General features: G+C 48.8%; 1 protein-coding gene across 1 annotated transcript in view; it reads left to right on the top strand.

The window, feature by feature from the left end:
• The first annotated feature begins 734 nt into the window (after positions 1-734).
• PALLD (palladin, cytoskeletal associated protein) overlaps positions 735-25,251 on the top strand; it is a 254,461-nt gene continuing 229,944 nt past the window's right edge. The window contains exon 1 of the mRNA XM_057721456.1: positions 735-946. The gene's annotated coding sequence lies outside the window, so the exon portion shown is untranslated. The remainder of the gene's footprint in view (positions 947-25,251) is intronic.

Genomic DNA, 25,251 nt, shown 5'->3' with positions numbered 1-25,251 from the left:
GTTGGGGGGGATGTAGTAATTAATTTATAGCTTTGCAGCAAGGCAACATCAGAGAAGCGATTTAATTCAGGAGAAGCAATGCAGATGGGGAGTGTAACTGAAGACACCCCCCCGTGCGAGGGGCAGTAAGGAAGATCCAGACGAAAGGTGATTTCTTTTACAAATAATACAAATTCACTACTAGTTACTACCTGGATTTCCCCCCAAGGTGTCTTGAGAGACGCGAAGTTGAACTGAACAGTGCGGTCTTTGGGACATGCTTCCCAAACCGTGGGTGGAACTTGCTTATTACCTGCTGCGCTGTGAGCGCTACCCCGGCCGACGTGAAGGCCTCGCCAGGTGTACTGAGGGCTAGGCGCCCCTGAGGATCGCCTTCCATCTCCTCAGTGTTCTTTCCCAATGTTAGCGGCTGCGCGCCCTAGGACACGCGCTCCGCTCCCCAGCAGCCTCAGGACGCCCCCTCGACCCCTCCCCAGCAGCCCCCAGGACACACCCCCTCCCCCCTCCCCAGCAGCCCCCTGGACACACCCCCTCCCCAGGACACACCCCTTCTCCCCTCCCCCACAGCCCCCAGGACACACCCCCTCCCCCTCCCCGGGACACACCCCGCTCCCGCCCCGCAGTCCCAGGCCGCACCCCCCTCCCCGGCCCCAGGACACACCCCCGCCCCCTCCCCAGCAGCCCCAGGACACACCTCCACCACGCCCCAGCCCGGCTCCGACACGCAGGCCCCCCTCCGCCCGAGGCGGCCGGGCTGACGACGCCGAGAGGTCTTCCCGCCGCCCGCGCGCCGGGCTCCTGGCCGCGGGCTGCGCGCTCGTTTCGTGCGCGGCGCTCCGCCAACTAGACCGAAGTCAGAGGCCGGGCGCTGCGAGCCGGGCAGGCTGAGCGCCGAGAGACCCCGAGACGAGCTGGTTCACTGGCAGAGGGGGTTTGCCGCCGGCTGGTGAGTGAAGGGGGTCAGGCGGCGCGGGAGACACGCGGGGCCGGGGGCCGCGAGGGCGCGGGCCGGGGTCCCCGCAGGTCCGCGGGTGCCCGGGGCCGTGCGCGCTCCCGGCAGGGGCTGGAGGCGCTCCCCGCTCTCCCTCCTCCCCCGTCCGCTCTGGGGGTCGGGGAGGGGGTCCTGCTGCCGAGACGTCTCTGCGGTTAGAGCTGGGGTGGGGGAGGGGAGAGAGGCCAGAAGGCTGAACCTCTCCTTTTTTCCATTAAAAAGTGATACTTTGAAAAAAAAAAAAGTGATACTTTGGCAGACGCTCTTTCAAGCGTTTACGTGCCCGGAGCGGTTTGCACCGGGTTTGTTTGTAGCCTCGTTGCTTTGCAATCTGCTCCATACCTGGTAGAAGTAGGACACTTTCCCAGGGCGAGCGATCCCTGACCGCCTAACTGGTGCTCAGTCGCTGAATGAGCTTCCGCTGGAAGCCTTTCTCCGGAGGATTTGGTGATGTTCCCCGCGAGAAATCTGGGCGCCTTCACCCTTGGTGCCCCTCAGTTGCCTGTAAGTCGTTTGTTGTTTGCTTGTTTTCTTGGGTTTCACCGGGTTGCGGCCCTTTGTCTGACACAGGCAGATGCTGCGCGCTCGAACTCCTGTTCCCCTGGAAGCCCCTTGGACGGGTCTCCGTCTTGGGTAGCGTTCAGTTGGCTGTAGTCTCAGGGAACAAGTGGGCAGGCGGAACACAATAGGGAAGAACGCATTCCTGATGACTCCTCTGCCCTGGAAAGACTAAGCGAAAATCTGACAGTTTTTATGGAAAGCATTGTTCTTCCTGTTTTATTAGTACTCAGTGCTAGTGAGTTCTTGAAATTAGCTAATCCAGAGGTATGCTAAAAGCCCAGCATGACTTTGAAGAAGAGATTTCCCCCAATCTGCCTTGCACCATGAGCGTAAAAACCCTGACACCTGGGCTCCCAGGGATGTTGAAGTCAGTGCTCACCTGACAGGCAGGTAGGCTATTGATGGAAGTGGGTGAAGTGGTGTGGGGTGAGGGGTTGGGGGGGAGGGGCACCTGAGAAGGGGCTGGATCTTGTTTTCACCTTTCTGAAGAAGAAGAGAATCGTCAGCGTTCTGGAATGTCATTTAACATCCTGGTAGGTTACCTTGAATCTCTCCACGTGATGAAAAGTCTTTCTGTGGCCCGTCTCACTCTTCCAGGTGGAGCTCATTGGTGCTTTTTATTTCTGCTGCTGCTAAATCCGTGGGAAATCCCGGCCGAACCCAGTGATTTCCAGACGCAGCTCCTAGCTCCTGATTGCCCACACAATGGCAAACAGGTTATTTTCAGTAACCCAAGAGCCTTGCATTTTCTCCAGCTATTGTTTTAGAGGTTCCATGAAGATATATTATGAGCGTGCACTTGGGCCCTCCTCTCAACCCCTCCTGAAATGGAGAGTTATCCTTGGGTGTCTGGTGAAGATTATACCAGGCTATAAAATAGCATGTTTCTGAAAAGACTGTAGCCACTAGACAGCGCCACTAATGACTTTAATTTTTCACAGTTCCTTTAGGGGTGAGACCTGCTTTGATCAGCAGTGTTTTCATTTGTTGTTTATGTATTTGTTGTGTGGTTTTGCTGGGCCTTTTTTTCCCTTCTTGCTATTGAAAATCTCCCTTCACTTAGGTGAAATCACTGGCCAGAATTAGCAGCAACCATCTCTTTCTGGGGCTAAAATTAGAAAAGCCAACGGAACTTTTCAGGCATATCCTTCTTGTCTCATAAAAGATTCTGCAGAGTCTCTTTGCAAACTCCCATTTTAGCAATTATTGTAAGATGTTGCTTAAGTACTCTTTAAAAGAGCATTTTTATTTGGACCACTTTTTCTCTTGAGCTTTAATCATGCTTTACCTATGCCTGTTGAACTTTGTTCCTCTGAGGTGCCCAAAGGCACACCCAGTACATTTACCAGCCCTTCAAAGTCTATATACTTAACTCTTCGAATGGTTCCTTTAAAAAAAAAAAAAAAAGCAAAAGCTCCGGTGGCACTTGGAAAATGCAGCACTGGGTCCTCAGATGGGACGGCACATGGCAGTCGCTGCAGCTTTCTTTATGCCCAGGACAAGCTGGGCATCTCTTCAATTAATCATGAACTACATAATTGATGTCTCACACCTTGGGCCGCTCTTCATCCCCAGCTGTTGGTTGAAGGATAGGTTACTGCTGAGGTCTGGTTCACTTGGAAGCCCTTTCAAAGCCCGTCCAGGGTTCCACAGCTGGGGCAAATCAAGGCGTGACGCAGACCGGGAGATGCAGTGACCAGCTCGCAGCTCTGCTGGCTTTTGCGTTCCCCCGGCAGGGCTCCACTGAGCTCCCCACTGGCTGGTCGCTCCGAGCCTGTGGGGCTGAGGATACAGTGGCTTTCTGTGAATGTAATTAACCGTGCCTCTGCCAGCTGCCTGTGGTATTGGCGAATGTTTTCCTAATAAAGGCTGTTCCCGGCTTTATCTGCCCTCTGTGGTTTGCGGCCCTCGCAGCTCTTTCCTGGATGGCTAAGCTCTGATGTCATGTGCGCACGCTCAGCCTCGCGGGTTTGGGGGGCTCCCCCTGGGCGCCCGGGGTAGTGGCTCTTCCACTCCAGCACATTCCACTGCCTGGAGACCAAAGCCACCACATGATTTGTGGTTGGGGTGATTTGGGGCTGGTTGGAGATGATTTAAAAGGAAGGTTATGGGCACATGAAGTGTAGGGTAAAGAAAATATATTTTACTACTTTATTGAGACCACATGGCTCCAACTTGAACTTTTTTTTTTTTTAACGTGGAAATTGTTGGCTGAAGTGGCTCACGGGATTTTCCCCATTTTTGCTTTTTTTTTATTGCTTAGAACAAAAAGAGCTATACTCTCTATTTCTTGTAGGCTTGACCTCAGCATTATTCCTGAAATTGGAAACATTTTTCATGCTTCAGAAAACAGGGAAAATAGGACTTTTCTGTTGTGTTCTTCAAGGGCCAAAGACTGTTGTTGGAGAAGAGGCTCAGCTCTCTCCCGCGTGAAGGGAGGCACCCCCATGTTAAGTGTGGGGTGGCATCAGTTAGAAAAGGGGACAGCCAGGCTGTCAGCTGAGGAGGATGTGCGCGTCTCCTGATGAGAGTGCTAGAGGGGTGCTGGCCCACCTGCTGAGGACTCATTACACCCTGTGATGAGCAATGGGGCAGAGGAGCACGGTCGACCTTTTCAAGGCGCCGGCAGTGATGGCGGGGCCCGAGCCCTTCGTGGTCCACACGTCACCCCTGAGATGCGGCCGCCATCTCCTGCCTCTCCTCTGTGGCCGGCCACAGACTGGCAAGTAAACCCCCGAATACGGCTGCACGACTTTCCAAATCTCAGTCTGGCGTGAACTTGGACACTTCAGCTTGTGGCTTCTCCTCATCCTATTCCAGTGTTCAGGGCACAAGCTATAGCCTAATAGTCCACTAAAAGCTACTGAATAGCCATCTCCAGCTTCCAGTCCAGGGCCATGAAGCCAGTTAGAGAAGCTCCGGGGAAAGCTCACCGATGGAGGTACCTGGTCCCTCAGCAGCTCTCAGTCTGAGGTCTGAGGGCCGTGACCATGAGGTAGTGGAAGGCTATGGTCCATCTGAGTTGGTTTGGATTCCCAGTTTGAGTCTGTGTACCTAGTGGTTTAAAGGAAAGCACATGGAGATCAAATTAGTGTGGTTTATGAGAATATCTTATAACTAGAGAATTGGCAAAATGTCAAGAGGGCAGCATTGTGTGATGGAAATTGAACGACACTGGTTCTGCCACAGGGTGACCTTGAACAAGCCACTTCACTGCACATCGTATTGATAAAGCAGTTTAGGACATTTTCTGGTGTCCCTCATGGATGTGCTGTGGTCCAGTCTTAAGGACAAGGCTCAGAAGCAGGAATAGTAGGGGTGTCCTTCTCTTTTCCCTGCTCCAGGTCACACAGCATGCAGTCAGTTGAGTCTGGCCTCAGACGCAGAGCTTGTAACTTCAAACCCCGTGTTCTTTCCACGGCAGCAAGCAGCCGCCATGACTCTTAACCTCCACAGACCTTGCTCTCCTTATTTGCAAAAATGAGACATTTGGCCCAGAATATAATGGTCCATTCCAGCTGAAAATTCTGTGTCTGATGAATCACTGGCTGGAAGGGACTCTATGAAATCATTTAGTCGTATTCCTTGCTTCCAGCAGGACTCTATCTAAACTATTCTGAAAAGAAAATGTCACTGCCCCCCACCCCCGCTTTCTTTTCTTTTCTTTTCTTTTCTTTTCTTTTCTTTTTTAACAATCCCAGGGCAGGAGAGTTTGAGAGTGCATTCCAGGGAGAGAGAGGAAAAAGAGGGATTACGACTCACTATTACTACGACTCGCTGTTGAGGCCCAGAAGCTGTGCATCTTTTCTCACTGATGGGCCTGTCTTGTCCTGGGATCTGCCTGTGAAGCAGGATGGGAGGGTCACAGACACGCTTGGTGCCTGGAAGGGAATTTGGTGGGGAGAGCTCAGAGATGGTCACTTGCCAAGAGGGAAAAAGAACAAAGTGACTCAGGAACGACCTTCAAGTTCATTATGGGCTCCTGGGGAGAGCGATGCCTGTGGCTCAGGGGTCATGGTTCTATTTAAAGACACAACAGAAGGGTCCTCTTCATCCAGTGAGTGTGACAAACGGAAAGCTGGGTTGCTCTCATCTTCCCTTTGCTTAGGGGCAGAGGGGGCTGGGAGGACAGGCTTGTCCCTGAGAAGGTGCCGGGACCTGCCTGGTGAGAGCCCTACCCCATCCCCACCTCCCAGCAGTCAGACTCTGGCCGCCTTCCAAGGATAAGGGTTAGTGTTAGGGTTAGGGTCAAGGTCAGCCATTGAATGAGTGACCCGTTCAGGTCTCACATCCCAAGTTATTCAACTCACTTGGTTGTCATTTGAAAACATGAATCCATCTCCCATATTCTCCTTGTTTCTCTCTCATGAAATAGATGTTAGGAAAAAAGGAACACCTTTGGAGCCGGGAGGCTGAGTGAGTGTCACAGCTCAACAGCCTACTAACTGAACTCTGTAAAGCCTTAGCTATCCTGCTCCTCAGCGTCTCCTCCCTGAAATGAGGGAGTGGTAATAAATAACCCCTCCCTCGGAGTTCCACACTCCTGAGAATCAGAGGGAGGAGCATCGGGGAACTCTCTATGAAAGCAGCCCAGTTTCAGGTCTTTTCTATAAGCAGTGAGTCACAGAGGTTTCTTCTTATTCTGCCTTAATTCCATCCTCAGGCCCACATCAGAATGACCGTCGTTTTTCTGTACTTGCTAGCTGTCAGGCGTGCAGTTATGGTTCATCCTCACAAAAATATCGTGGAGCGGGTCTGTTACCCCCCTTTTATGATGTGGAAATGATGGCCTAACAAGAATAAGCATTTTGCCCAAAATCACAGGCTAATATGTAGCGGAGACAACATGGAAACCCCGCCGGCCTACCCAAGCCCGTGCGAAGAACCGGGGCCTTTCCTGCCGGGCACAGACCCGTCCTCTTGGTTTCAGGCGGCGGTCGCCCTCCTGCAGCCCCTGGAGTGGCCTCGGCAGCCGCTGAGTCTGCACGGGACCCTCGGGCTTTGCCGGGTCCTCCCCCGTCAGCTGCCCTGACCACAGCCTGCCCTCCCCCCACCCCGTCCCTGAGCCCGAGGGGCTCCTTGGCTTTCCCGTGCTGTCCCTTCCCCTTGGGCCTGCCCTGCCCTCCGTCTGCCCCCCCAGAACCAAATGCCACCCCGCAGGACCACAAAGTTAATCACTCACTGCCTGGCACCAGCCCACGAAGCCCAGATCAGGACCCTCACCTCCCCCCCCTCCGCCGGCTGCACGGGTCCTGTTTTCCCTTCCTTGGAAGGAAAAACCTAACGCGTTAAACACAGCTACATGGTCCCCCTGAACCCACAGAGGGTGCGTTTTCGGGGCTGAGGGGGACCTGGGAGGCTGTCTGGACCGTGACCTTTATTTTACAGATGTGGGACCTCAGGCCCAGAGAGGTTAACGGCTTGTCCCCGATCACAGCTCTGGCCAGAGCTGGGGCTGCTTCCAAACCCATGCGGTACCATCTTCCCTTCCAGTTTTCAAAATGGTTGCTTCATCACCACCACCAGCTCAGGCACGTGTGGCCCCTGGGCCTGTGTTGGGAAAGCTGTCTTTCCTTTGCCACAAGAGCCTGTCCAGACTCTGAATGTTCATCGCAAACACCATTTTCTTTTCCTGAACGTACACCCTCCTGCTGAGCTCCCCTCCTCAACAGGATGTGAAGAGCCACCGGTCACTCTAGGCTCTCCTTCAGGGACCGGGAGACGTCAGAGCTCTTTGCTTTTTCCTCCGAGTTCTGCCGTCCAACAGTTGCATCATCTTTCTTTCCGTCTGTTGAACTGTGTCCAGTGTTCCACACCTCTGGAACTGTGAAGCCCAGAGCTGGACAGAGGCATCACACAGGTGTGATAAAGTGACCCTGACCTGATGCTGCTTCCCCCTGGGCTTCGGGGCTGCGGCCACCTCTCACTGGGCCTCGTTGCACGTTTTGAGCTTATTCTCAGGTGGCTGGACGTGGCTCAGCCCACATGTGTGATAAAAACCGTTTCCCCCATGCATCATCCAGAGCTTTTCCGATGGAGCTGTTTTTTCCTTTGTTCCTGACCACGTCTCCGATTCATCCCCTCATGTGGGACTCTAATCCGGCTCTTCTGCGTCTTCATGTTTAACCCCGGCTACTGTCCCAGGGAGCTTAGCACGTTAAATGTTCCTGGAACTCACTCATGTGGGGGCAGACCCCCGAGACGGCCGGCCCCTCCAGGCACTCCCCCCTCGTGATGCCAGATTTGAAAAGCGTGATCCATCTCCCAACCCGGGGCCCTCAAACTGACCATCAGCCAGGGTGGAAAGGGCTGGATGAAGTAAGAGCCTGTTGGAGAGCCTTCCAGGAGACTTGTAGCCAAGGGCCACCCCGCTGGTCTGTTCAGACCCAGAGCTGTTTTAGCTCCAGGGCTGGGAGTCTCCAAGATTTCGCTTGGGCTCAGAAATACGATAATGACAAGCCTTCACATTGACAGACTGCACTTTGATCTCCCTCAGCTTAAGCAACCCTTGGGAAGAAATGCAGGGTCCCCACTTCACAGATGAAGAACTAGGGCTCAGCGAGCTCTAGAGACTCCCAAGGTCACACGGCCACGCTTAGAACTCAAGTTTCCTGTCTTTAAATTCCTTGCACTTTAACATACTTCAGTGGGTTTAAACCGTTAGAATTCCTAAAAGTCCCATGGGTGGGGTGTGGGGGTTGCTTGTCAGAAATGCACATTCCAAGGCCCTGTCTCCAAATCCTGTGGATTCGTTAAGCCTGAGGGGAATCTTGGAATCTGCATTTTCACGAGCACCCCCGAGGCTCCTGAGGTGTCAGCAGACCAGACTTGGAGAAACCCTCCCTTAAACTGTCCTTTCTAGAATAGGCTTTTTTTTTTTTTTTTTCCCGGCCACACTCCGTGGCTTGAGGCTTGAGGGATCTTAGTTACCAATCTGCCTCTGCCCTGTGACAAAGCTGGCACACAGAATCCAGTCATGGACATCCCCTCATCCAGGTGCCCTGCCCCCCCGGACTGTGGCTGCGGCTTCCGGACCGGCCGCCCAGCCCTGGCTCCGTCCTGTGTTTGGCCCCTTCGCTCTGCCTGCTGGACTCCTCTCTCGAGGACCCTGCCTTAGCTCCCCACTCAGCTCCTGGGGAAGGTCTGGCCCCGGATTCTGTCTGTTTCTGCGGCTCCGGGTCACAAAACCTGTCCCCCGGAAGCCTTTCCCGATGCAGCCATGTGGCTGACCTGGACTCTGGGTCATCAGAGGGCATCTGATGACTATCCTTCCAGCAGGTTCCTCTGGGGACTCCACAGTCCCGTGTACCCCATCACTTACAGTACAGACCTCTCTGAGGGAGAGGGCCAACCCACTCCCTCAAAAAAGAGACATTGTGGTTCCTGGGGTCCTGCCACTCAGAAAGCTCACACCCCCTTGTTCTTTGAAAACCTGGTTAGTCCACTAGACCAGCAGGTGATGGAACGGGCAGTGCGGCCGGCATCCATCAGAGACCCACAGCACACCAGGCACCGCACTGCCTCCTGTCCCTGACTTGTGTCTTATGACCCTGCACCGACACGACATCCACATGGTTACGCCTGGGGCCTGTTTCCCCACCTCAGGGCCGTTGGAGATTCTGTGCTCACTGAATTACAAGCCCTGGCCCTGCAACCTGTGAGTCACTGAAGGCTTCCCGGTTCACCAAATCTGCAAGATTCCTGCCTAGGTTCTTTTATGCGTGTTTAATCGAGGAGGAAGTGCAGCCCTGAAAATATTTCTGGTGTCAAAGCAGGTTCATAGCGTGGTTGACCACGTCCGTGGGACCCAGTGGCTTCCCAGGCTTGGGGTGGAGACGTGTTCCACGTGCTGCCCCTTTCATACTCCTGTTCCTGCACAACAGGCTGACTCTTCCCGCACTTTTTAGGAAACATCCGCATTGCGGTAATAATAAGATACTTTGACAATCAAGGGTGCAATGCGAAGACACTGTGTTTCCTCCCCACCTTGGTCCCAGCTGTCTTGTGACACCCAGGAGGGAAATTTCCAAGCATGTCTCCTGATGATTGTCAGGTGTGTACGTTGCCTTATTGTGAGCAGATGTGAGAGCTTGTTGGGGAGAAAGCAGAGTGTTTGGACCTTGGTGGAGCCCAGCCTCAGAGCCTCGGAATATTATCCGTATGTGAAAGCCGAAGTTTTGCTGAAGTAAGCAGTTTTCGTTTATGTTATGACTTGGCCAGCTACGGAAGAATACTTGTTAAAGGATCTCAGAGCATTATGGCAGAGTTCGCTGCCCTATCCTTAATTAGGTCAAATTAAACTAAAAAGGAAACACAGTCTGGCTTGCTAACCACAGGGGAAGTATTGCTTTTGGGTAGAATTCATACCCAGATTGTCTGACTTGAGGATAATGCACAGGAAACAATTTGGGGTTTGTTTTTTTTTTTTCTTTTGGTTTTGATCATCATAAGCTACCAGGAACTTGCAACCCAGAACCTGGCGTTTGTGGTGGTAGCAGTGGTCACGTGCGCTGGCCGGAGTGTTCCTGTTAAGCGCTTGCTGAAGGCGCATGCGCAGCAGGCTGGGTCCGGTGTCCAGTGCCGCGCGCTGGTCGTTACTGCAAGTGCGCATCTCCTGAGCCAGGCATCAGGGCACCTGGCGCATCCTGCCAGGACACTCTGAAACTCTATCTGCTGAAAAAGCAAAATTTCCCTCCACGAATGAGCCCATTTAGGAAAGCAGACTGGTTAGGAGTCGGAGGCAGCAGAGTGACAGGCCAAGGGAAGGCTCGTGTGCGGATGGGGGGTGAGCTCGCAGAAACCGGGAGGGATAAGCGAGTTTCCAATGGAGTTTCTGCTGAAGTCTTCACTTTCATGATAACAGTCTTCACTAAGGTCTGACTGGCAGCCACTGTACGTGCATTTACTCCCTTAATCCAATAGTCCAGTGACCGAGGTACCGTTGTTCTCCTCATTTTGCAGATGAGGGGCTGAAGCTCAGAGCTTGCTGAGTTCCTAGAGGGAAGGACAGAGCCAGGGTCCCACCTGACACAGAGCCCACTGCCTGAGGCCATTCTTCTTTCATAACCACGTGGAGCCCCCAGAGAGGGCAGTGGTTACGTAACAACTGCCATTTGCTTCAGGTGACAGTCAGGAGCTCTGTGGATGTCGGTGTCCTTTAAGCCTTGATGGAGCATTGAGTCTGTTCTGAGGTTTAGACAGGGGCGTCCTCAAATCCTCTCCATGAACAAATCAGGTAGGCTCCGGGGTCCCAGTTTTTCTGGTGAGTCACCTCCTGTCTGATCCCGTCACCTAGTACAGCCTCTGTGGCCGTGGGGGTTGACTTGTCATCTGTTTGGCTCTGATATATGAGAAGGGCTAGAGAAACACCATTGGTGGTGCAGGACCGGCCGCCGCAGTGCGGGTCCAGACATGGCTCTGGTGCTGGACGTCCTTGCTCTTGGTCACTCTTCATCACCTCCAGAGCTCTCCTTCTTTGCACAGAGGTAGTATGTACTCCCACTAGATTAGGAGTGTCACCCGCAGTTTCGGGAAAGTAGCATATGCACTAGAAGCCGACAGATTTCCGCTCTCCTGGGGGCTGTCCCACCAAACATCACCATTCAAATTCCCAAGCCTCTGGGCCCTGTGGTGCCCGGTGCTGTGAAGTGGGAGCAGTTGCAACCGCCTCTGGGTGTCCCTGCAGAAAGGGGGTGAGCGGTCAGCCCTGCCCTTTCGCTGTCCACTGCATCCCTCCTCTCAGCCCCTGGCCTCTTCTCTATATCCGTAAGTTGAGCTTAACGCACGGACACGATGCAGGGTCTGTCCTGAGCTGGGCATCCACAGCGCCGCTTGTGGGGGAGGGGCAGTGTGGACCGGTGGTCGCGCGTGTGATCCCTTTCAGCAAACTGATGGGGGTGAATCCCTGCTGGCCACTCGCTGTGTGACGGGGTTGCGTTACCAACCCCCCTGGGCCTCAGTTTCCTCTTCTTTAAAATGGGCCTGACAGTTGTCCTCTCCTGGGGTTTTGGAAGAGCTGCATTAGTTATGGTGATAAGCGCTCAGAAAATACCTGGCAGAGTGAGCGCTCATTAATGTGAGGGGCTGTTATTATTACTACGTTATCAACAGCAGCAGCATTTGTTATCTTCGTGGCCTTTTGGAAGCCTTGTAAAACAACAGGTCGTGGTGAGCTGTGCAGAGAGGCCGAGAAGTAGATGCTCTCAGTGTGGATGGGGCTGCTCCCTGGGGCGGGTGCTCCCGTGGCCCCCTTAGTGCCTTCCCCCCACCTGCCCAGGCACGGGGCCCTCATGAGGGTCACGGAAGGAACACATGGGAAACCCTGACCGTCAGCTCTTGGGGGAGGAAAAAGGCACTAAACAAAGACAAGGAATTATTAACAACGAGGAGGTGACCCCCCAGGGATGCTGAGCCTTGGGTGTTACTTGCTGTCCTAAGAGGACAGGGCAGGGAGCCAAGTCCATCACCAGGTGACGGAGGGGAGTGGGTCCAGGCTGTGGCTCCAGGGATGGGGCGTGTGGCTTCACCTCAGCAGACCCAGGCCATCCACATCCTCTTCCTGGCTTGTCCACACAGACGTAGGAGGACGGAGTCCCAGGTCTGGCACCCGGCTTGCGTAGCCCAGGGGCCCTGAGTCAGAGCCCTGACTGGGAGACCTCTGGTGCCAGTGGGACGACTGCTGTCCACCTCCGAGCAGGACTTCAGCAGGCGTGGTGCCCAGGCCTCGACAAGAATGCGGAGAGCACAGGGCTGTCACCCTGCGACAGTGGCCCGTGGGTCCCTACATAGACCTTTGTCACCCACCCCTGGAGCATTCCTCTCTCCGGAACCTCCTGACTCCAAAATAAAATCTACTTAGAGTGGGCTCCAGGCATCACTTGTGAAATGATAGACATGGCCTTCTAAGGATGAATCCAGATCTGGCCCTCTGCCACCACAGCTCTGAAGGCCTCTGCTTTCCCCTTGATATCAGTGGCATAAGATTAATGTCCAGAGCTCCAAGCAGTGATTCTAGAAACAACCACAAAATAAGTAGTGTCTTAGTAAATAGATGCTTACATTACAGAGTCTCAGGAGGTATGGATAATGTCTGCCTGAGTCTCATTATTCAAGACTATAGCACTACCTGACATGTAACGTGTATTTATATTTTTCTGGTGACAGTACAATTTAAAAATGCAGATAACTTCTGCACATAATTGTATGAATATGATGGGGTTTCAGTCCTCAATACTACTAAAAAAATTGAAGGTGTTTAGGTTAAGAGCACATAAAAGAATACTTATACATAAAATATTATGAAAACATAGTCTGCTTCTCCATTTATGAAGCAAAAATAGTTTGGGAAAGAAAAAACAGAATTGGAAAGCCCACCCCTCAAGAATGCCTGGTGTCAGTTCTCTTTTGTGGACCCTTCTTTCCTCAGCCAGTTCAGAGGTGCTCTGCCGATCATCAGATGTAAAAGGATTTGAACATTGCAGTAGGCTTTTAAAAAATGTTTTGTTTTATGTTGAAGTATAGGTGATTAACAATGTTGTGCTAGTCTCAGGTGTACAGTGAAGTGATTTTTTTCAAATTGCTGAAAATACTACAAAATAAATGAATTTGCTGTGCAAATGTGATTGAAGAACATCATTCATTCTAAAAATTATTCTTCCTAACCTTTTAAGAAATGTGTGCTCTCTTTGGAGATATTCTTAAAGGAAAGGTTTTGTAATATGGAAAGTACATAGAGGTGAGAGAAATAATTCTCTAGTCTTCTTACCAAGAATATTTGCAAGGTACTACATAATCAAAACAGTTTCTCAGACCTTCTGGGAGAAAATTCCTTTTAATCAGAATTATATCTTACAGGTGTATTGATCAGCAGGGGTTTTTTTCTGTTTTTTTTGTTTTGTTTTTTTTGACTTTCTGTTTTTTTATATTGGAGTATAGTTGATTAGCAATGTTGTGTTAGTTTCAGGTGTACAGCAAAGTGATTCAGTTATACATATACATGTATCTGTTCTTTTTTGTTTATAAATTTATATATTTTTATTTTTTGGCTGCATTGGGTCTTTGTTGCTGTGCGTGGGCTTTCTGTAGTTGTGGAGAGCGAGGGCTACTTCATTGTGGTGCACAGGCTTCTCTTTGCTGTGGCTTCTTTTGTTGCGGAGCACGGGCTCTAGGTGTGTGGGCTTCAATAGTTGTGGAGCGTGGGGTCATTAGTTGTGGCTTGTGGGCTCTAGAGCGCAGGCTCAGTAGCTGTGGCTTGCGGGCTTAGTTGCTCTGGTGCACGTGGGATCTTCCCGGCCCAGGGATCCGAACCTGTGTCCCCTGCATTGGCAGGTGGATTCTTAACCACTCTGCTACCAGGGAAGCCCATACATGTATCTATTTGTTTTCAAATTATTTTCCCATTTAGCTTATTACAGAATATTGAGCAGAGTTCCTTGTGCTATACAGTAGGTCCTTGTTGGTTATTTTATGTATAGCAGTGTGTGCATGTCAATCCCAAACTCCCTAACTATCCCTCCCCGCCACCCTTTCTCCCCTGGTTAACCATAAGTTCATTCTCTAAGTCTGTGACTCTGTTTCTGTTTTGTAAATAAGTTCATTTGCATTTTTTTTAAGATTCTGCATATAAGCAATATCATATGATATTTGTCAGTCTGCCTTACTTCACTTAGTATGACAATGTCCAGGTCCATGCATGTTGCTGCAGGTGGCATTATTTCATTCTTTTTTTATGGCTGAGTAACATTCCATTGTATATATGCACCACATCTGTATCCATTCCTCTGTTGATGGACATTCAGGTGGCTTCCATATCGTGGCTATTGTAAATAGTGCTGCTGTGAACACTGGGGTGCATGTATCTTTTTGAATTGTGATTTTCTCTGGATATATGTCTCGGAGTGGGATTGCTGGATCATAAGGTAGGTCTAATTTTAGTTTCTTAGGGAACCTCCATAGTGTTTTCCATAGTGGTTGCACCAATTTACATTCCCGCCGACAGTGCAGACTTTTTGATGATGGCCATTCTGACCAGTGTGAGGTGATACCTCACTGTAGTTTTGATTTGTATGTCTCTAATAATTAGTGATGTTGAGCATCTTTTGATGTGCCTCTTGGCCATCTGTATGTCTTCTTTGGAGAAATGTCTATTTAGGTCTTCTGAGCATATTTTGCAGTAGCCTTTTAAACCCATAAGAGGTCCTGGAAAAGGGAAAAGATTAGAATTAAAATATTTCCTTGGATACTTAGTTAAATTCTTCAGAGAGGTTTGGCTGGCTGTGTTGACTGCAATGCAGATGAGATTCTCTGGATCACTTTTTACAATGGAATGTATTTATTCATTTTTTTTTTCTTCAGAGTGCAGGATTAATTATTAAAATTTTACAGAAAAAGATGGGTCTAAGGCTGCTAGGAAGACAAGTGGAAACAGTAGATCCCAACACTCATAAGCCTGTGTGGGAGGGGGGTTCTTCAGCAGGTGGAGGGGGTGGCGTGTGCACCCAAGGTACTTGCAGAAAAGCCCCGCATGTCTACAGGACGTAACCAGTCTGTCCAGTGCACCCCTGGGGGTAAAGAACTCCCTTCCACGTACTGAATTTCACATTTTCCTTATTCATCCAAACTATACACTTAGAACAAGGCCGTCCCATTTCTGCTTTTTCTCTTCCCCCTTTCAATCCACTCAGGCTGCTCTCTAGGGTTGTAACAGCTTCCGAAGATGATTTGACATGAACTCTCTCCTGTTTTCTGGTTTGTCTGCTTCCTGTAAAGAGCTAATATGCTCCAGAGAGTTCCAGAAGCGGTTCTCACCCTGCAATCCCATGAGCTACTTTTCTTCTCTTACCCACCAGAGCCCCTAGCATTCCAGACAAAGGAGAACACCAAGCAGTGTGCAGGGACTGCTGGAGAAGTGCTTCCAATTGAATAGTAGCAGCTCCAATTTTGAAATCTGTCCATATTCATCAGAAACAGCTATTTGACAGCTTGAGAGAAAAATCAGAACGCTGGCAGAAGAGAGGGAGAACATGGGCCCTTTCACTGTAGAGATAGACTCGAATTCTTCATGAAGTCATAAGTGAAGGCTTCTTGGTCCTGATGGGTATAAATTGATAGGAGAGGATGCTCTCAGGAGATAAAGTGTAAATTCTGTTTGTCTAGAAGGTGAGAGATTTGCCAGGTAGTCCTAGTACATCCAAGGAGGGGAATTATTAGACAATTTCTTGGGGACTTCCCTGGTGGTCCAGTGGTTAGGACTCCACCTCTCATCTCTCAGTGCAGTGGCCTAGGTTCCATCCCTGGTGGGGGAACTAGGATCCCACCAGCCATGTGGTGCGGTCAAAAAAAAAAAAGAAGAATCCGTAGAGGATCTCTTGGCATGAATACTTCTGCACCAAGCATCTGCTTTCAAGGTCCTCTCACAAATACTCCTATGTGCTGGTGCCTCTCTTCTTACACAGACTTGGTGAAAAGCACCGTTTGCACAATTGTAGCAGGAAGCGACCTCACTGGTCCATAGCTGCCCTCCTAACATACCTGCAGTCACGTGGTCCCATCTGGAAGTACTTCATTTCATCTGTGTGTTTGTTGCCCTCACCCACCCACTGCCCCCTGGAGTAAAGCTGTGTGTGAGCGGGGCCTCAGCTCCTCACAGCTGGGTCCGCATCTGGTCCAGGAGGAGCTGCTGTGTCCTCCCGGCTCTATCTTCATGTTCCAACCAGAAGGATGCTGGGGTGTGGGGCCCAGATCCCTGTGACCTCTGCGAGCATCTCTCCATCATGGCTAAAAGGCATCCTGTTCTTGGGACGTTGACTCAGCAGAGCCAAGAATTTTCCTGTAAACTATTGCTTGGTCATTAAGGAAACACAACAGAATTCAACCCTAATGTGCCGCATTCTACAGATGCTCATTTCTGAGGCACTTGGTGTTTTCACCCAGTCTCGGAAGCAAGAAGAGAGAATCCCATGGCTGGTGTGAATTTTTTTTAGCATCTCTTTGCGTCACGAGATCCAGTCGCAGGACCATCTACTTAAATGTATAGGACAATTTGCTAACATTTGTTTTCTTTCATCAAGTTCCTTTAATTCTTACTGGGACCATGTTTTTAGAAAGTGTGCAGTCGCCGTCCTAGCAGTGGGAAGCTTCACAGACAAAGAATAAAGGCAAATATTGCAAGCACATTAGGATATAAGCCGGGTGTAGGGAGCAGACGTAGAGGACGGGCATTCAGTTGTGTTCACCAGGAGTCAGAGACGTTTCTTTGCCTCCTGTGCCCTGACACTGGACCGTTCCCTTAGCTTTTGTCAGAAGTTGTATCAGCTGGCTAGCCCTTTTGAGTACAGTGCATCCAGCCTCATTCCGAAGGTTAGACATGCATCACCTTGTTTAAGGCTTCCAGCAGCCTTACGAGGTAGGGACAAATAGAATACGGGTTAAAGACCGCAAGAAGTTAATAAGTGACAAAACGGTAATGCAAGTCTCGTTTAATAGGACATCATTGTCCTAAAAAGTATAGATTCCTTTTCCGTTTTTAAAATGCTGCATCGATTGGGTTTTCTAATAGTACCATGTCTTTTTCTTTAGGTTCTCTTTTGTACCTTTTCAATAAGTTTAATGTGTACAATAAATATTTGCTTATAGAAAAAGAAAACATACAGGAAGCTCCAAAAAAACGTGGAAGTTCTCTGTCTCTGCTCAGCCTCAGTACCTCTACTCAATATAACCGAAAAGCTGCGAGTTTTTTGTCTGATCCTCTAGAAGGCCACTGTTTCCTCCTCTACTCTGGTGGTTTTACTGGATGATGCAGTTTTGACAGCTTCCTCTAACAGTATTTTTAAAGTCTGCATTGTGTGGGATGCCAGTCTAATTGCCATTTCCTCTCTCAAGGAAATTTAGGGCAAGATGAGTGTTTTCCTATTACTTAAAAAAAAAAAGTTAAAACAAATATCCATGTACATACATGTTTCACATGTCCTGTGCCATTGTGTGAACCTGACTTTCCAGAAATGAAACCACTGGGTCAAATGCATGGGTGTCTAAATGTTAGTGTTGCCAGATTCTCTTCTTAAAAGGTTACACCAATCCCTAATTAGTCCCTTGTTAGTTACAATCATTCTCAATGTATAGGAGTGTTAGCGTATGTTTTTAATGTATTCATTTCCTTGTAGATGGTCAAACAGCTCCTAATTGGAAAACTGCCCCAGCCTCTGCCACCTCCTTCACTAAGAATCCTGCACACCCTACACGTGTCATATAACAACACTACAAAGTATAACAACCCTTCCTGAATATTCCTTTTCTTCCTCCTTCACCCAAAGTGTGTACATTCTGAGGATATTATTTGCTAAATATATAAATGTACTTACAAATGGCTTTCCAAAGATGGAGTGATACAGTCCCAACTTTGGAAAACCAGATCCTGTGCCCCTGAAGGGGGGAGTGGGGGGAGGGAGGCCTTGAGATTATGATGTAATGTAGCTAATTGCAATTCAGAGATTGATGCAAGAAGGCATAGAGTTAAAAAGTGAAGTTAGTTTTTCCTGAAGTTAGGACTAGATTTACAAATTCTGGTCCTATGAACCCCTGAAGAATGATTGTGCAGGGATCAATAAATCACACTCAAAGCTATTAGAACACTTCCGCCTCCTCAAAGTATTAGTTACAATTACATTATTAGGCTCCAGAGTGTTGGGCAAGCTCATTCTTTGAGCTTTTAACATTGCAGAGAAGGACCTGGCAACAGATTTAACTTTTTCTTTGAAATGTCTAAGTTTAACTCTTTAGTCGCTGGCCAAAAATCTCTTTCTAATCCTACCAGAATTTGAGAGGTATTAAATACTTTAGTTCTTAGTCACTTAGAAATTGTAATGATGCTTTACAGGAAGAAGAGGTGGGGGGCGGGAGGGAGGAATTTCTACTCCTCTCCTCAGGGGCAGGGGCCTCGGTTCAAAAAGTGGGAGGTTGTGATGATAAATGTCTGCGTATTATGTATATTGAGCAAAAATACACATTTTGCATCGTATTCAGGAGAGTTACTTTTGAACAAAAGTGAGAAGTTAAAGCTACTGAATCTGCACAGTGCCTTGGGCAGTTTTCCTTTAGTTTTGTTGTTTTCCCTCAGCACTGAGAATGGACAACATATGACAAAGTAGAGACAAGTGGGACCTTCTGCACAGAAGCTGGAAGGCTGGGGCCTTGCATGTTGAGGTGGGGACAGAGCTTGTGAACACACACACACAATACAGATACCTCTGCTGGTGTTCCAATCCCAAGCAGAAAGAAGTCGGGATTTTTCTTCCCTTTTGGGGTGGTATGATTCTTCTCCAAGAAGAGTGTTGGAAAAACAAGAATGATATAAAAAATGGGAAAGGGTAGGATATTCAGAAAACCATCAAAGTACATTTGTAAAATAAATTTCATGAAAATTATACTTTAGTTACATGACAAAGATTGTATATCTCTTCAAAGCTCTCAAACGCATTGTTGAAAAATGACACCTCATTGGGTTTGAATTTGAGCATGTGATTTCCTATGAAAGTTAGAGGTTCTGCATCAGTGAAACAAGGCTAAAACACAGACCTCAGCAAAAGAAAATTGGAAACTTTAGTACATTATCAAATGAATGAGGAATATGACTAAATTTCAGAAGGCTTTCTTTTAGAGGAAATACTCTAATGTCACCTATTGACCCAGGTTTTTCTACAAAGTATGAAATCATTTTTTAAAAGCCATTGCATGATGCAAGCTGTTTAGAAACAAGGAAATGTAGCATTTTGTGTGCTGAGTGTAAGTTCCATTTAACAGCTCATGCATCCCCAATAAGCCATCCTAATTAAAAAGCCCCTGGAACGCACGTTATCTTGATTAAAATTAGGCTAATCTCCTCAATGCATCATAATTAAGAGGATTGTACCTTTCTTCAGGATTCAGCACAGCAGACTTAGATCTTTTGTCCCACTTTCATTCATCAGCTGTTGATCGTTTGCTAAGAGAAAGGCTAGAGCCGGAAGCATCCCAGTCTCCCAACCAATTATCCATCCAGTTCTTGGATCCTCTCTACAAGATCCCCACCACCTGTTCCTCCACCTTCAGTAGATCTGGTGATGAGGAACTCAGTAGCTCATTTCTATCTGTTTCATCTCTGGGCATAGGGAATCATTTTAACCATAAGAAACCTCAGGGAACTTTTTTAGATCCTTCACAATTGACCGGACCTAGTACTCAGGCAAATATTTTTAAGCCTAGCTTCATATAAGCTGGAAAAACTGGACCAGTGAAACATTAAGAGCGGAGGGACACTGTGATAGTTCTTAGCAAAGGAACTGAGAAAAGGCATGAGTGTGACACAGCGTTTATGTGTCGTTTGGACCCTGCACCTTCGTGCCACACAGCCTCAGGTCTTATCTCCCCAGCGCCGAAGAATTGCCAGAGTGGTAGGTAGCCAGGAGAGGCGTTCTCACAAGGTTACACAGACTTGAAACGACAGAGTGAGCTGCTGGTCAGTCTTCCTCATCCTAAGGAGCCCAAAAGAGGGGGGGCCGAGGCAGGGGTCACATGCTCTGGATTCCCGAGAATCCAGAGAATCAGAATCCTCCAAGTGATAAATTTCGAGTATACTGTTCAGCACACACATGGAGCCTTTATGAAGAGTGATATTTTTTAAATGCAAAAAACCCATTTTTATTTGCTATGCAAGCAAAGGAGCTGTTACCATTTTCTGCAACTAGTAAATATCATATGCTGAAGCCTGGCCCCCCCACCTCCCAACACCACATAATGGTTTTCGAGTTTTTTGTCTTGATTTGTCTTTTGCCAAGTCTTCAAGTGAAGCGTCTGAAGCCAGTTTTCACAAGCTGTGTGTTGTGTGGTCACAGCAGCTTCAGGGCCTGTGGAATATAAGCTCTAAATGATGGAATGTAGAAGGTGGAGGGTTAGAAAGGAGAGATTTTTCATCATAAAAGTCCATTTATTTTTCAAGGAGAAAGATGTAAGTGTGTATCCGATTGTAACATTAATTTGAACACTTTTTAGAAATGGAGCCTGTTGGGATGAAATACCAGCTGTAGGTAATTTGCTCTGAAAAGCCTATTGCGGTGGAACCTGCCACTTGGTTTCTTGTTAAAATAGCCAAATAAAACGAGGTGTGGTCGGCCTGCCCGCTCACCCCCGTGGCCCCTCCCACCCTGTCGCAGGTCCTCTAGGCCAAGAGCAGGGCCGCTGGCTTTACCCGAAAGCAGCTCACTTTTCTGCACGTGTGGGCGTCTGTATTCGCTCCAGGTTTTTTGGAGGAAGGGGACAAGTGTTACTGAGGGGACCACCTGTGTGGCTGGAATTGGAAAGGTAACTGCAGACAGCATCTCCAGGGGGTATGAGGCTCTTCCCGAACTTGATTCCAGGTGTGTTTAATCCAGGGATGTGTGTGTGTCTGGGACTCGTTGTGGTTGTGTGTGGTGGGTATGTGTATGTGGCGGTGTGGTTGTGTGTGTGTATGTACTGCATGTGCGGAAGGCACCCCGTGTCTAGTTGCCAGGATGGCGGGAGCAGGCCCCCCTGCCGGCACTGAGCTTCCTTCCATCCCTGACCCCCTGTGATCTAATTGTCTCTTTGGAATGTTGGCCTCTGCACACGCGGCTGGAAGGCACCCAAAGTGAGCTCAAGGGTCAGTGTGGGGACATTGGGACGGGGTGGCTTTACTGTGGGTCCACTGGGAAAAGCTTACCTTGCAGTCCTGACAGGGCTGGCGTGCATGTGAACTTCACACACGCTGGCTGTGCTTTCCATGTGTCTGTGGTTCCTCAGGGACCCCGCCAGCCTCTCAGAGGCTCAGGAGGCTGGGCTAGTGAGGTTCAAGGTGCTGGAGGCTTGGCCAAGGAGTGGCCTGCCCCGGGGCTGCCTCTCCTCCCCCCATATGGCTGCAGCTCCTTGGGGACAAGACGAGGACAGAGAAGGAAGCCCTACAGACCCTAAAGGTGCAGCATTTCCTAAAAGGGACATCCCCCATCCTCTGCCCCTCCGCACCGTCAAGGCCAGAAACTGGGCGGGGGCCGACTTACACACTGGGAAGAGTGGGCGGTGAGGTCTCCTGGACCTTGACTTTGGGGAGGGATATTCCCCTGCTGAGGAGGAAGCTGTCTTCAGTGTCATTGCTTGTCAGACACAAACGGTTAACTCTGGGGCTTTGCAGGAACCAGAGCTGAGCTGTTCTGTGTGGGTTTCCATCATTTGTGGAGTTGAGGAAGCAGGAGCACCCTCTGCCCCACGCCTTCCTTGCTTTTTAGTCCTTTTGGGGTTTCCTAATTCTCAGGCAATCATTGTATGGAATGGATAAGTTCCAGAAGCACAGAAAACTTTCTAATAAACCACCTCCCACTTTATCCCCTTTGGAGTGTAGCCTGAGCTACAACAATAGCTAATGATTACCTGCTATACCTGCAGCAACAGAGTTGCTGAAATTGCACCTCTGCTGTCTGGTGAAGCCGTCTCCTCCCCAGGCTCCCAGCGCTTTCAAGGTTTGGAAACATCCAGCACAGTTTCATGGTGCAGGTAGCCTTGAAGCGACTTGTCAGGTCATGCTGAACTGAGTTTTGTCCTTGTGTAGACGACTGGGGAGGATGAACCTATTTTTTAACCTGGGAATTTGCGCGACAGGAGGGTTGGGGACCTTTCTCCCCTCGTGTACCGTGAGACTTGCTTTTGTCTGCTCGTGGGAGTGAACCGCATTTGCCAGGTCAAAATATCCGCTGAAGCCAAAGTCACACTTTCACGTTGCGCTGGCAGTGAAGTCTACACTGCTTTGCTGGCCACAGTCCCCGTGTTCTCCTCTCATTGTCAGTGGTGGCCTCCTTCACTCAGAAATGCCCTGACTTGGACATCATATTGCATGGTCGCCTCAAGCATTTTCCAAAGGTGGGGAAAGCCCAGTAACTTCATGTGCCATGGCAAAATAGCTTGTCAGAAAAAAGGGGGAAAGAAAATTCTTTTTTTTTTTTTTTTTTTAATTTATTTTTTGGCTGTTTCGGGTCTTCATTGCAGCACTTGGGCTTCTCTCTAGTTGTAGCATGCTGGTTTTCTCTTCTCTAGTTGTGGTGCACAGGCTTCAGAGCACGTGGGCTCTGTACTTTGTGTCATGCAGACTCTCTAGTTGAGGCCTGAGAGCTCAGTAGTTGTGGCGCACGGGCTTAGTTGACCTGCGGCATGCGAGATCTTAGTTCCCTGACCAGAGGTTGAACCCACGTCCCCTGCATTGGAAGGTGGATTTTTTTTTTTTACCACTGAACCACCAGGGAAGACCTGAAAATTCTTAGCATTAATAGTCAGGGATAGTTGGGAGATTAACAATTAGCATTTCACATTGGCTCCTAAGAAAATAATACTTAAAAGTAACCTGTTAAAGCAAGCATGGCAAATATGTCTTGACTCGGGTGCCAAGTCCAGCCAGTTGGGAGTGGCTGCCCAGAGAAGGACTCAAACCCAGTCTGGGGCCGATGGAAAAGGAGGCATCTCACTGATGTCATCATGAGCACTAGAAGAGGCAGTCTTAAAACGTAGGCAGGTGTCAAATGTCACTATCGCAGGTTAGATGGGATTTGAGTGATAATTCAACCCAGTATATGTCCACATCAGACTCATCCTTCAACCTGATTCCAAAAGCATGTGCCCCGTGGTCCAGTTAGATTGAGAGTGATGCCTGCCAGCTTTCTGTCTTGGAAATTCAGCATACATTGGCACACAGTTCTAAAAAGTTCTGTAGTAAAGACAGATGTTTAACTTTTCCCCCGGTGCTTCATAAACCTGTCGGCCACAGAAGCCTGTTTCAATGGTATCTGCCCACTGGCTGCAGAACTAGTTTCTAGGGATGCATTGGAGGAAGCGCTGGTCTAGTTCACTCCTCACGATCCAGGAAGCTCAACCACAAAGAGAGAAGGACTGGGTCTCATTCAGCCGGGCTGGTGTACGGACCAGGCAGAACCAGAACCAGACTACGGACTCCCAGCCCTAATCCTCTAACTCCCTCCCCAATGTGGAACCGATCAGAAGCAGCCTGAGGTTTTAACAGCTTCTGGCAGCCCACAGACTTGGTGTAGATTCCACTTGCCTATTTTTATAGCTGGGTTTTAGGGACAGTGATTAAACATCCGCCTGCTCACAGTGTCCAGACATGAGGCGACCTCTCACGGTCAGAACAAAACAAGGTCAGATCATTTTCAAAGTTTTGTTTTATCTGGGCAACTCCCCACCCCCATCCCCCATATTTTATCTTCCTCTCTTGGAAGATAAAGTGATGATTAGAGGTAAGAATTGTTAGACGTGAGTCTGATTTCAGTTCAAAATCTACTTTATCATTTCCTGGGCTTTGAATTTCAAAACATCAATCTATTTATTGGTCTCTTTTGGACCATAAGGTTAAAGTACATCTGTTGTCCACACAAATTTAGCTGTTGGCCCTCGAGCTAAGCGGTCATGAAATTATAGCCATAGTAAATTTAGCCAAGGACTAACTTCTCTTTGGTCTGCCTATAAATCCACTCGACAGATTAAACATGGTGTGTCTTGTGGTTCATGGGAACACATGTAAAGAATTAAGAAATCTTTGGTGACAAGACAAAAAATGCTCCATAAAAATTAATTGGTGCTTAATTGAGGATGCATGCAATGGGATATTAGTGGATGGCCTGCCTGTAAGCTTAGGCATGAGTGGGGTTCATCTTGGGCAGACATTGCCAGTTTTGTGTTGGTGATTCTCCAGCTCAGAGCAGAGCGCTTCCCTTCCTTTGGGAGAAAGGGCAGCTGGAAAGAGGGACCATTCCTGAAGCACTCGTGTCTCTGGGATTTTCTCTACCCTTTATTTCCATTACATTAGCATTACAGAAGCCGGATCCTTCCTCTTCTCCAAGCACAGGCTTCCAAGAAGCCCAGTGGCTGCTTGCACTTTGGAGAAGGGGCTGCTGGGGGCTGGGTTTACCATCATGCAATCGCCACTGACACGCTTTGAAGATGAATTTTTCTGAGAAGTATGAATCAGTTGAGAAACAAAGCAGAAATCTTTGAACATAACTCAGTTTCCCCATGAGCCTAAGGAAACTGCCTTATAGGAGAAAATGAAAACTCGACTGTTTTTAAAGGTTTTTATTTCATAAGGCCTCGTTGTTTCCATTAACTGACTTTGGAGATTTACCATTTTCCTTAGCAGAGTTGGAGAATATTAGCCAAGCTTCATTGATGAAGCTTTGTGAGTTTTACAAGTCAGATTTGTTCATTTTAAAAGCCACATGTTTAAAATACAGGGTGCAGAAGATTTCCATGACACGTCGTTGTGGTACAGAAAAATAAGGATACGAGAAGAAACTGTCAGTCCTAAGATATATATTTCCTTTTAAGTGATAGTATTAGATGTTACTGGAAGCCAAGGGATGCCATATGTGGTTTTTTAACATAAACTATGCGTCCCCCTGCACTGGGAAGTATAAACTCTACTTCGCCAGTGGATTTGTTAGTTCCTCTCATTTAGCAGTTGAATTTATTGTCATAAAAATCAACACTCTTCCCCTGTCTTGCAGAACCAGAGTGTTCTGGGCTTTCCTAGACATATATCCAGCTCCACTATGCAGCTCTCAGCCTGGCTGCCAGCTGCCAGGGTCAGAAGGGCAGGAAACAAGAAAAGCCATGTCGGGGAGGTAGACTCTAAAATTGTCTTACGCTGTCCAAAA

The sequence above is a fragment of the Hippopotamus amphibius genome, chromosome 2, assembly GCF_030028045.1.
Source record: "Hippopotamus amphibius kiboko isolate mHipAmp2 chromosome 2, mHipAmp2.hap2, whole genome shotgun sequence".
NCBI lineage: Eukaryota > Metazoa > Chordata > Mammalia > Artiodactyla > Hippopotamidae > Hippopotamus > Hippopotamus amphibius.
Note: the sequence above shows the minus strand (reverse complement) of the source record. Positions and strands in the feature narration are given on the sequence as shown.